Raw genomic sequence first — 12,679 nt, forward strand, 5'->3', positions numbered from 1 at the left:
ACCCGCATAATCTCGCGATTCGAATCGAAGTACTGTTTGGTCTTGGAGGTTTCTTGGGAAGAGGGAGTGCGGCAAGTAGCCTAGTCTTCCTCTGGATAAGGCGGACCACTCTTCGTGAAGTTTTGGGGCATTGATGGTGAGGGACGAACGCATTTGCCCAAAGGCACAAGGGGGTGAAGTCGTGTATCCAGAACAAGATTGTTTGCAAAGACAAGGTATGGGTTTTATCTTTTTCCTAACATAGTTAATTGCTATTGAGTCGGACATAGTTTTAATTATTGACTGACGCGATGGTAATATATAAAAGAGCGACCGGAGGTGAAAACCTGATCGGCTGGTGTGAGTGCGGGTCCTCTGGAGGTAGATAAACGCTTTTGCTGTGTGGGATACATGTTGGTTTTATGTTTATTATGAGGAATGGAGTGTGGGTTTTGTAATTTCTGTTTTGGCATTTGCAGGAAACCGCAACCTTTGGGGAAAGTTGTACCCACTGTTTCTCTTCCCCTCTTTTAGGGCGCAACGTATATACTGCCTTTGTAAAATTATCTGCGAACGATACACATGTATAACTCCGCTGAGACCGTGGACTTTCTCGGGTGACTCTGTCCGTACCCTCTAGCAGGCTGTCCCTGGGCTTATTAGTTGGAGCCTGGGACCAGTGCTCTGACGACCCCAGTGTGCGTATTGGAGTGGATTTGCTGTGCGCTGTCGGTATTGGTTTTTATTTTGTTCTGCAGTGAGGACTATTTTGTTGTTTTGAGTATATGGTATTTTGATTTGTTTAAACCAGGGGTGCTAATCGAGCAATAGGGTCCCAGCCTGCTGTGAGGATATCTCTGGCTGCCCAGTGGCGCGGGCCGGGGTTTTAAACTACCTACTGGGGGATATACTTCACCAGTGGAAACATCAACCAGGTCACCGGGAGTTATTGAACCCTCCCCTTTTTGTTGCGATTGTTAATAAAACCAATAAATACTTTTATGATCCAGCCCTAATCTCTCCTGTGTGCTCGCTTTGGATACCGCTTGATTAGGGGGGTACTCGCTCAAGGTCACAAATATAATACTCAATTTTAAGCTTGATTATTTCTTCCAGTATTCGTTTTGAGAATTTGACGTTTATGCTGTTTTGTCTTGTTTGTCTGTTTTGTCCATGCGGGGCGACGGAACACCAGCGACGTCCATTGTGTCCGTGTGATTCACTTTTACTCTCGCACCATGTTTTGTCTTGTTTATAAAGAATTACGGCAGGATAGCTGTGCAGAATCTTTATTGAATGACACGGAGTTTATGTTGTACTCCGTACAGGCAGGTAGAACTACTCCGACTGAGTCTCAGCGAGTATGCATAAACAGATCACGTGTGCATTAACCAATCAACATAAAGCTTCTATTTAACACGTACACATCATTTAAATAATCAATTCTGTGTCTAACAAATTATGCAATATTTTCTGCACGAATATTACACACTCTATGCAGGATTTTGTATTGTATTAACTGTAAACTGGAATTTCTAATCAGTTTATAGGTTTTTAAACATATCTTAGACCAGAAATTGTGGTCCCAGCTGACTGATAGATCTTCCACCCATGTTGCAATGAGTCATCCATTTTAGAAAGTGTCCTGTATATTTTAGACAGTAATTTGGGGGGTTTCAGATTAAGGAATTCTGCCACACTTTGCGGTATTTGTAATTTGATTTGATTAGACCTTATTTTTTTTTTTACTATAGATTTAACTTGTTGATATTCTAAAAATCTATTCTTGCTAATCCCATATTGTTTAATATGTCAAAGGGAATAAAGTCTATTCCTTCAAATATATGTTCCAAGTATTTAATACCTTTACAACTCCAATCTGGGAAGTTTATCAATTATTGTTTAGTAGTACATCAGGGTTGTTCCAGATGGGAGTACGCTTGCATGGGATTAATGAAGACTCAGTCATTTTTAGAAACTCCCAGCACGCTGTCAGAAAAGAGCTGATACTGATGCTTTTGAAGCATTCCTGTCGTTTTGATGTTTGAGCTAATGAATGGTAAATCCGAAATCTCTATCTTATTGCATAGTGCCTGTTCTACGTCTGGCCAAGGCTCATCTAAGAGGGTATGTTTTAACCACCCTGAGATGTTTTGGAGCCTGTTGGCAAAGAAATAGTGGTGAAAGTTAGGCCGATCTAGTCCTCCTTTATCCTTAGTCCTTTGCAGTGTTTCTAAGCTAATACGTGGGGGTTCATCTGAATTCCTCTGGAAAGATAGCGGAGTCCAGAGATCTAAACCAGTCAGGTGATGTTTTGCTCGGGATCATTGCAAATAAATAATTAGTTCTTGGCAAAACCATCATTTTTATTGAGGCATCCCTTCCCATAAGTGATATGGGTAGGGACTTCCACCTAACCAGATCATCCGCTACTTTCTTTAAAAGTGGGAAATGGTCTAGTTTAGTTGAATCTGCCAGCCTAGGTGTAACATTAATTCCTAAATATTTAATATCTCCAGACTACAGTGGAGAGGAAGAATTATTCTGGAAGGAGCAATTAATTGGAAGAACTGTAGATTTTAACCAGTTTATCGAATAACCTGAGACTCTTGAGAAAGAGTTTATTAATGTAATTACCTCAGAAAGAGTGGTTTGTGAATGCTGGAGAAAAAGTAACACATCATCCGCATAAAGTCTTACCTTATGTTCTACATTCCTGCATTTAATGCCTTTAATCACTGTAGCCTGTCTAATTGCTGCTGCTAGTGGTTCAATAAAAATCGCAAACAATGAGGGGGATAGAGGACATCCGTGGCTGGTGCCCCTCTTGAGACAGAAACTGGAGGATGTTTAGTCATTCGTCCTGACGCATGCTGTTGGTGAACTATATAATATTTTTAACCAGTTTATGAAAGAGTTTCTGAAACCAAATTTGCATAAAGCTGCAAATAAAAAATTCCAGTTACTGTAACTCTATCGAATGCTTTTTCTGCATTTAGAGACAGTATTGTAATTTGAAGGTTTTTATTGCATGAATAGTCTATGTCTAGATTAAGTAATCTACGTGTATTTGTTGATGAGTGCCTCCCTTATGAAACCAGTTTGGTCAGGATGAATTATGAGAGGGGTTAACTTCTCTATTCTTTTTGAGAGAGCTTTGCAGATTATTTTAAGGTCAACGTTTATAAGGGATATTGGACGATAGCTGGTAGATACTGTAGGATCTTTGCCTGGTTTTAGCAAGAGACTAATGTTTGCAGAATTCATATTTGGTGGTAGCCGACCATTTTCCCTGGTTTCTTGCAACATTCTGCAGAATGTTGATGCCAGAATTGTCCAGAATTCTTTATAGAATTCTGCTGGAAATCCATCTGGACCTGGAGCCGTTTTATTGGGCATACCGTTCAGGGCTTCCTGGAGTTCACCTGGTGTCAGCGGAGAATCCAGTGCCATCGCTTGATTGTCTGATAATTTCGGAAGGGTTATACTATCAAGAAACTGATCAATTTCGTCTTTAGATGGGTTTATCTGTGGTGAATATAAAGATTTGTAAAAGTCCCTGAAAGTGCTGTTTTTTCTGTCAGGGTCATATACTGTATCCCCATTTCAGTCTTTAACAGCACATATAGTTGTTTTTTTCCATATTTATTTTTAACTGATCGTATCTAGCCTCGCTTGTCTCCCGTGTCTCCCTTTCCCGAATAAACCCCGATTACCCCGATCCTGCTCGTCAGCCTGGTTTTCTGAACCACCGCCCGCACGATCGCCTGTCCACCCGAACCTTCCCGTGACACATGGTTTCTTCTAAGTCCTGGATACACTTGTTTTCTCTTCTTTTTATGTGATGAGAATGAGATTATTTTACCTCTCATCACAGCTTTGCCTGCTTCCCAGAGAACAGATGCTGATGTTCCAGGCAGGTCGTTATAGTCTAAATATAAAGCCCACTCTTTTTTTAAAATAGTTAATAAAATCTCCATCTTTAAGCAATGATGTATTAAATCTCCAGTTTCTACTTGGTGGAATGGCCTTCTTATTTATTAGGGTTAAAGATACAGGAGCATGATCGCTGACAGCTATAGGGTGTATCTCTGTGTCTGAAATGTCACTCAGCAGAGAGCTACTGACTAGGAAATAATCCAGATGAGAGTAAGAGTGATGGACATGTGAGAAGAAAGTATATTCCCTACGGGTGGGGTGAAGAGAACGCCATGCATCGCAAAGTCCGTAGTCGCTCATGTGCTGTTTAACTATATTTGTGGATTCCCAATTGCGCTGAGCAGCTGTACTGAGCCTGTCCATTTCTTTATTTAGTCCAAAGTTGAGGTCGCCCCCAAGAACAAGTGCGCAGTCCTGGTGTTCAGAGAGTGCGGTAAAGAAAACGTGGAAGAATGAGGGGTTATCAACATTTGGACCATATATATTAACAATACATAACTTTTTGTTAAGTATAGATAATTTAATGATTATAAATCTACCCTGTGGATCTATAATTGTGTTGAGTACTGTGAAATTGACATTTTTATGTATTAGAATGGGGAGGCATGGTGATGCAGTGGTTAGCACTGTTGCTCCGGACCCCCTGCGGCCCAGTAGGATTAGCAGTTTGGAAAATGGATGGATGGATGGATATTTTTATTAATTTAATTTTGAGTATTATGGTGTTCCATGGGGGCGGCATGGTGGTGCAGTGGTTAGCACTGTTGCCTCACACCTGGGTGACCCAGGTTCGAGTCTCCGCCTGGGTCACGTGTGTGAAGTTTGAATGTTCTCCCCATGTCATCGTGGGGTTTCCTCCGGGTACTCCGGTTTCCCCCCAGTGTCCAAAAACATGCTGAGGCTAATTGGAGTTGCTAAATTGCCCTTAGGTGTGCGTGTGAGAGTGAATAGTGTGTGAGTGTGCCCTGCGATGGGCTGGCCCCCCATCCTGGGTTGTTCTCTGCCACTTGCCCATTGCTTCTGGGACAGGCTACGGACCCCCCACGACCCAGTAGGATAAGCGCTTTGAAAAATGGATGGGTGGATAGATGTATTAGAATTGCTACCCCTCTTTATTATAATAATAATATTATTATTATTATTATTATTATTATTATTATTATTATCATTATTAATAATAATAATAATAATAATAATAATAATAATAATAATAAATAAATAACTTAATTTCCCTACAGGGGATCAATAATCTTTACGCCTCCTCAACTTGCTCTTTGTGGAGTAAGTTGACCACGAAGGGCTGCCACTCATAGTGGCGCCCAGGGAGCTGGGGGTTAAGGGTCTTGCTCAAGGAGCCACAGACGTGCTGAGGCTGGGTTCGAACCTGCGACCTTCTGATTACAAGGATACAGGCTTAGCCCACTGAGCCACACGCTGCCCCCTAGTGCCCACTTTGCCTAGAGTTATAGCAGGCTGAGAACACATTGGGAAACTCGGGTGTTTTAAGTTCATCCTTTGGCAGGTCTATGAGTCTCTTGTAATAAAACGTCTGCCTGTAGTTTAAGCTGGCTACCAGGGAGTGGTACTGGGGTCGCCGTACAGCTGCCCATCCACGTAGAGCTGGTCTACGGCGATGAGAGCTCGGGAACCCTTCTAAATAAAGTTGCGTCGGATTGGGAACAGAACTTTGCGTCGCTCCAGGATCTCTTTGGGGAACTGGTCGTTTACGACAAAGTCTGTTCCTTTCAGCTCCCAGCCGCGGCTCTTCACCTGCTCCTTCTGCTTAAAATATCCAAATTTAACCACAATAGGATACGGTCTCAGTGCACCAGGCCTCTTGGCTCCCAGCCGATGGACTCTCTCAAAGCAGATGTTTTTCAGTGTCCTCTGAAAGCTTCAGGTGGTTCTTGATAAAGGTTTTGACGGTAATTCTGGGATGCCTGAAAACACCAGGTTATTTCTCATGCTACAGGCCTGTAGATCGACGACAGTCTCTTTTATTTTTTTATTTTCTTCATTTAGATGGGTCACATTTTCAGTTAGAGACTTAACCGAGTCCCATAGTGAGGTGTTTTCAGCAGCGAGTGTTTCCACCTGCTGCTGGTTGAATTCCAAAGATTCCCTCGGGGATTTGAATTCCTGATGTAGAATCTCGACGAGAGCCAACCTCTCGTCGAAGCTGGACAATCGTTTGTCGATTGAATCCAGGATGTCGGCAAAGTCTTTACCAGTCGGCGATGCTGTGCCAGGGGAGTCTGCCGGGCAACTTCTTTTGGAGGATGGTGTCTCGCTTTTGGCTGGAGAAGATGCATCTGCGTTCTTCTTCATGACTATAATGTTGAAGTACCAGTCGATATATTCCACAAGAGATTCCAAATTCCCCTCGCTGTTCATTCAGATTTTCCGCCAAGTCTCCGGCGTCTGACGTCACCTACAGCATTTCCGCCTCTGACGTGCCCTCCAACGTACTCATACTTGTACTTGCAAGATCTCAATTCTGTATTACAGTAGCGTACATTGTCCTGGAGGATATGGGTGTGAGGCAAGGAACAACCCAGCATGGGCCACCAGCATATCGCAGGGCACAGATACCAGTCACACCTACAGGCAATTTGGTAACTCCAATTAGCCTCAGTATGTTTTTGGACTGGGGGGGGGGGGAAACCAGAGAACCTGGAGGAAACCCCACAACAACACAGGAAGAACATGCAAACTTTACACACATGGTGTTATGGCCGTGACTCAAACCCAGCTCCCAGAAGTGTGAGGCAATAGTGCTAACCATTGCACCACCATGCTGGACCATAAGTGGAAATCCAACAAGTGAAACTGATTTATTAGGGTTAAGCTAACAGACACCCAGAAAAATTAAAATGTAAATCACTGCAGTGCCGTGCAAACCTGTGTGAACAGCCAATCAGATCAGCCTGCTCTGTAGCATGTACCTCCCTGTTTCCGGTCCCTTTGTCAGTTTCTCACTGGCTGATTCAAAACAAGTGGAACCACTATGATGTTCAAACCCTTTGCTCTTCTCATTTTCATTAGTAAGCTCCTGATCACCGTAACCAGTCTGCATTTAAGACATTTTTCCCACACCCCATTCTCACAATAAGCTGATAATAATACTAATAATACTACTGTAATAATAGTATTACAGTAGACTTACTCAGCCAGATGGCAGTGGTCACATACTGATGAATGGTTGGGTAGCCAAGTGCTAGAAAGCTAGAAAGCAAATAAACTGATTCACCATTTACTCTCATGTACATCAATTAAAACTGTTTGCTCCAAGATAAAAGATGAAAAATACAAAAGTCATTTTTTCCGTCTAACCTCTGATTACTGCATGACATTTCTGATAATTGATGAGTAGAAGTCTGTTGTCAAATGTCTGTTGCTTGGTGGTAAGATGTTTCCAAAAGGAGAACCACAAAGAGCACAGTCATTTTCAAGGTTATTTCTCACTGGTCAGTGTGAAAGGCTGCATCATTACTATAACGCCGGGCTCAGCACAGTGACTGCACCTGCGCTGCACTGTAGACCACAAGCCAGGCTGCAGACCATCAGCCCTGAAAGTTAAAACAGGACTCGTATGTGTGTCATGTGTTGTTTAATAAAAATTTACAGGACAGAACATAGTGGATTCAGTTTCCTTTGCTCTTACACTCCCAGTCCAAAGTGTGGCCACAACTGCTGTCAATGCATCTGTCTCTTTTTTCACTGTGTTATTCACCTTAATATCAAAAGGCTCCAAAGCAGTACAGTAATGCAGAACAAATAATGTAACTAACAAGGAAGTGGGGAGGTAATGGACAGAAGTGTTGGTTTTTGGTAACTCCACTCCTCTGACCTCCACTGTAATTTTAGGTTCCTTGGAACAATATTGTAAACCAGTCATCACACACCTAGGGGTTAAAGTCGACACCAACCTTAAGTTTGACACGCAGATAAGATCAGTTGTCAAGTCAAGCTTTTTACAATTGAGGCAGTTGGCCAAAATAAAGCCAATTCTTTCTAAGCAGCACTTTGAGACAGTAATCCACTCTTTTGTCGGTACTAGTTTGGACCACTGTAACGCCCTCTATGTTGGGGTTAGAGGCTCCACTATTGTTCACCTCCAGAAGGTTCAAAATACTGCCGCACATGGAAATATGAGCATGTCTCCCCCATTTTAGACTCACTCCACTGGCTGCCCGTACATTTTAGGATTCATTTTAAAATTCTGTTATTTGCTTTTAAAGCCCTCAAGGGTCTTGCTCCACCTGACCTCTGTGAGCTGCTTCACCCTTACACCCCCACCTGCTCTCTCAGGTCAGCTGATCAGCTGCTCCTGATGGTTCCTAAGACTCAGCGTGAGCTTAGAGGGGATCGAGCTTTTGCATTCGCAGCTCCTAAAATGTGGAATGATTTGCCTTTTCACATTAGAGAGGCCTCTTCTCTTTAAATCTTTAAATCTCTTTTTAAAACTCATCTCTTCTCCTTGGACACCTTGTGAGATATTAACTTTAATAGTAAATTTTATTTCAATCTTAGCCTTTTCTTTATTAATATAAATTTTTATATATTCATAAATAATTATTAATATAATATTTTTATTTTAATGGCCATTTACTTACATTTAATGTTTTGGTTTTTATTAAATTTATTTTAATTCGTTTTTAAGTTTGTGAATATTTTTATTTATTCCTTTGTGCAGCACTTTGGTCGATAAGGTTGTTTAAAGTGCTTTTTAAATAAAGCTGGATTGGATTAGATTGGAAGATGGCTCAACAAATCTCTCTCCCAGTATGTAAAATTCGATAGAGGGGCGCAAGGTGACATTCTGTCAGGGGCCCAGAATTTTTAGCTACACCTCTGTGCTACTGTGTTTTTATTTTTACTCTAGCCATCAACAACTCTGGAGCTGCTATATTGCCACCTGGTGGTGAAGAGATCAGACAAAATATGTACACATGTAACCAACAGTGGGGCGGCATGGTGGTGCAGCGGTTAGCACTGTTGCCTCACACTTCTGGGACCCCGGTTTGAGTCTCTGCCTGGGTCACATGTGTGTGGAGTTTGCATGTTCTCTCTTGCTAAATTGGCCGTAGGAGTGCATGTGTGTGTGAATGGTGTGTGAATGTGCCCTCCGATGGGCTGGCCCCCATCCTGGGTTGTTCCCTGCCTTGTGCCCATTGTTTGCAGGATAGGCTCCGGACCCCCCGCGACCCAGTAGGATAAACGGTTTGGACAATGGATGGATGGATGTATGAGGGTGAGTCACAATGACAACAGCTGCTCTGTTGACTTGGTCCCAGGAGTCGGTTGGTCTGCCGGGGCCCCCGTCCTGTCTGTGGAAGCACCCCTCTTGTTGGCTGTTCTCTCTGCCTGGGCCCCCTCTCCTGCTGCCTCACCTTTGGGTTGAAGTGGCTCCCCATTGCCTCTGTAAAGCTCTTTGTGTATCTTAGAAAAGGGCTGTATACATGTAACATTCATTCATTTATTCGAGGTCCCAGCCAGAAGAGTGCAGTCCCACACTGTCCCAACAGCCTGAATCAGCTGGATGTTATAGGATTAAGACACTTCCTGCATTAGGCCATTTACCCTCAGTGTATTTCCACATACCCTGACAGGATGGATGACAATACTGTGGCCCTAATTTTCAATACACAGTTTTCACAGGAGTCTCACCCTCATCCACATTCTCTGCATTCCTTATCTCATGCTTTTTTGCCACCCGCATCTCCTCTGCCTGCTTTGTCTCATTTTCCCACAATTGAAACACCTTCCAATTTGTCTCCGTTTTAGTTCTACCACATTAATACCTGAGCAACCAGTCTGATCCTGTTCCTCTAATTTCAAACGCATCTGGCTTATCTGATTGGGACTGAAGCTGCTGTTTCTAGGAAAACCACATTCGTCCCACTGGGGCAGGTCTGACGCCGCGTCCTTCCCATATTTCTCCCATAATTGTTGTAGAGAATTTCAGCTGGAGATCTTTCCCAGAAGCAACTCACTTCACTTTAGCACCTGTTATCAGTAAAAGTCAAGTCAAGTAGGTCTTTAATGTTATTTTTAACTTTACACAGTTGAGTATAGTACAGTTACAAAAGAAACTGTTTCCCTCGGACCAAGGTGCTACTTAAATTAACACAAGACTAACACATACCAACCTAGCAACATACTGTATGGTGCATAATGAGCAAAAACTGTGCAAACATTGCAGGACAGTGCAAAAAGAGAGGACAACTGACACCAACGAGCACAAACAGCACAGTAAACCCAATACTGATAAGGTGCAGTTTGGTTGTGCAATGAGGTAGCAATAAAAATAAATAAAAGTAACTGTAAACATGGCTACAATAAGATAAAAAAATAGTAGTTAAATAATAAAGTGTGTTAATGAGTGTATGTGTGTGTGGTATCAGATTAGTCCCTGAGAGTTCAGTAGTCTGACGGCATGGGGGATAAAGCTGTTTGAGTCTGGCTGTAAAGGCCCGAATGCTCCGGGACCTATTTCCAGAAGGCAGGAGGGTGAAACGATAATGTGAGGGGTGGGTGGGGTCATCCACAATGGTGGTGGCTTTGCGGATGCAGTGTGTGGTGTGAATATCCGTGATGGAGGGGAGAGATATGTTAGGGTTATCTTCTTCTGAAGATGCGCTGGAAACAAACCAGTCTCTGAACACAGAACAACACAGACAGCTGTGATGACGTTTTACTTGCTGCAAGGTGTAGGGAATCCACTTGCAGAGTCTCCGCAGTTTCAGCAAAATGATGGTTTATTGAACAGCAAAAATAATACAATGTAATACAGTGTAGAGACACACCGGGTACTGAAAGGCAGCTCAGACACAAATTGAAGACAGTTCTTCACCCCCCTTTATACCCAAAAAGGCCCTCCCCACCAAGGTGTTGTGTGTAGGTGTTGTGAGTGAATTTACATATAAAGAGTGACCCCCTGGAGTGTGAGGATCCTGAGACGGGGACAGGACAGAACAGGGTAGAGACTTTTATGATCATTGTAATTAAATTCTTATCACCTTATCTTATCCTTATCACCCTAGTGGTGCCAACTGGAACCCCCATTCTCTCCCTGGCTTCCCCCATGATCATAAATTCCTAACATTGTCTGCATTCAAATGATCAACCAAGAACCTTGGGGCATTTTTACCACTTTTCCTTACAAAGGGAAGCCCGGTCCTGACCTCGAGGTGTCAGCCTCTCAGTCGAACTCGGCCAACTTCGAAAAAGGAACTCCCCTCGCAGTGTCTTTTATTGAGGTACACAAACAGGATATGCAACTGACATTGAACATTGTTTGTCACCATATATGGGGTGGAAATATTCAAGCGACAGTTCTTGAGACGTGTTATTGCTCAATTAAGATCAAGCTGCGGCAGGGTGTTGTTTCCAACCGTCTAGCAAAATGATAATAAAAAAAGTACATATTTCTCTAACAAGATACTCCAATGATTTTCTCACCTGTCATCACTATCTGTTGTAGGGACTTGCGATCTGAGGCGACATAGTTCCCAAAGCAGACTGTGATGCAGCTGCTCAGGGTGCTTTCAACAGTTCCCCAATAGAGTGTGAGGATGGGAGATGGGCTTTTCTGAGCTTCCGTGGAGAGTAGAGGTGCTGCTGTGCTTTCCTTACTATGGAGCTGATGTTGAAGGACCTGGTGAGATTCTCCGCCAGATGGACAACAAGGAATCTGGTACTCTCTACGATCTCCACAGATGAGCCATCGATGTGCAGCAGAGAGTGGTCACTCTGTGCTTTGTGTTCTTCTAAAGTCAACAACCATTTCTTTGGTCAACATTCAGAGACAGGTTGTTGGCTCTGCAGCAGTCCGATAGTCATCACACTTCCTCTTTGTATGCTGAGTCACCGTTTTTATTGACGAGACCCACAGTCTTGTCATCAGCCTGATGTTGATGATGTGATTCGAAATGTGCATTGCTGCTCAGTTGTGAGTCATCGGAGTTAACAGCAGTGGGCTGAGCATAAAGTCCTGGGTTCCTGCTACAGCGTCTGAGCAGCCGCCTTCGTCGCCCGTAGCTCCTGCGCAGCCCGAGCAGCCGCCTCCGCTGCCCCCTGCGGCCCTAGAACCCGAGGCGCTCCCTCTGCCTCAAATGACTGTGCCCCCTGGGGCTCTTGTTCCTGGCCCCACTCCTGTCCCTGACCCAGCTCCAGACTTTCCTGCCCTAGTCCCCGAGGAGGTCCCGGACAGTCCGACCACCGTGTGTGCCACGCCCCCTGATTATCCACGTGTGCTTCCCTGATCGTACCCAGCTGTGTCCGATTATTTTCAATCAGTCCTGTCTATTTGAGTCCATGTCTTACTAGAGTTCAGTGTCCGTCATTGAAGTCCGTCTGCGTGAGATGTTTCCTGCACCCCGTGTTCCTAATAAATCCCCGTATTTCCCCGTATCCTGCCTGCCTTGCCTGTTTCCTGCCCGTCCGCCGCTCCCGTTAAACGGCGATCGTGACACAAGGCACACGCACATCAACAAGTACCAATGCAGCAAATACAGATGAACAATTTAGGAGGAATACTAGTCAAAGGAAGGAAGAAAAGCAGCCCACCCTATCTCATGGTCACGGACACAAACATCAGGGAGTGTTATGAAGAAGACACCACACTTAGCACCATTGGTTTTACGCAGTGAATTACACCAGAGAGAGTTTTTACATTCTAGCTGTGTTACATAACATTCCTCAGCCTTCAGGTTTTTTCCACACAATGCAGGACACGCAGGGGTGCCAAACAAAACAG

The sequence above is a fragment of the Brienomyrus brachyistius genome, unplaced genomic scaffold (genome assembly GCF_023856365.1).
Source record: "Brienomyrus brachyistius isolate T26 unplaced genomic scaffold, BBRACH_0.4 scaffold138, whole genome shotgun sequence".
NCBI classification, from domain to species: Eukaryota; Metazoa; Chordata; class Actinopteri; order Osteoglossiformes; family Mormyridae; genus Brienomyrus; species Brienomyrus brachyistius.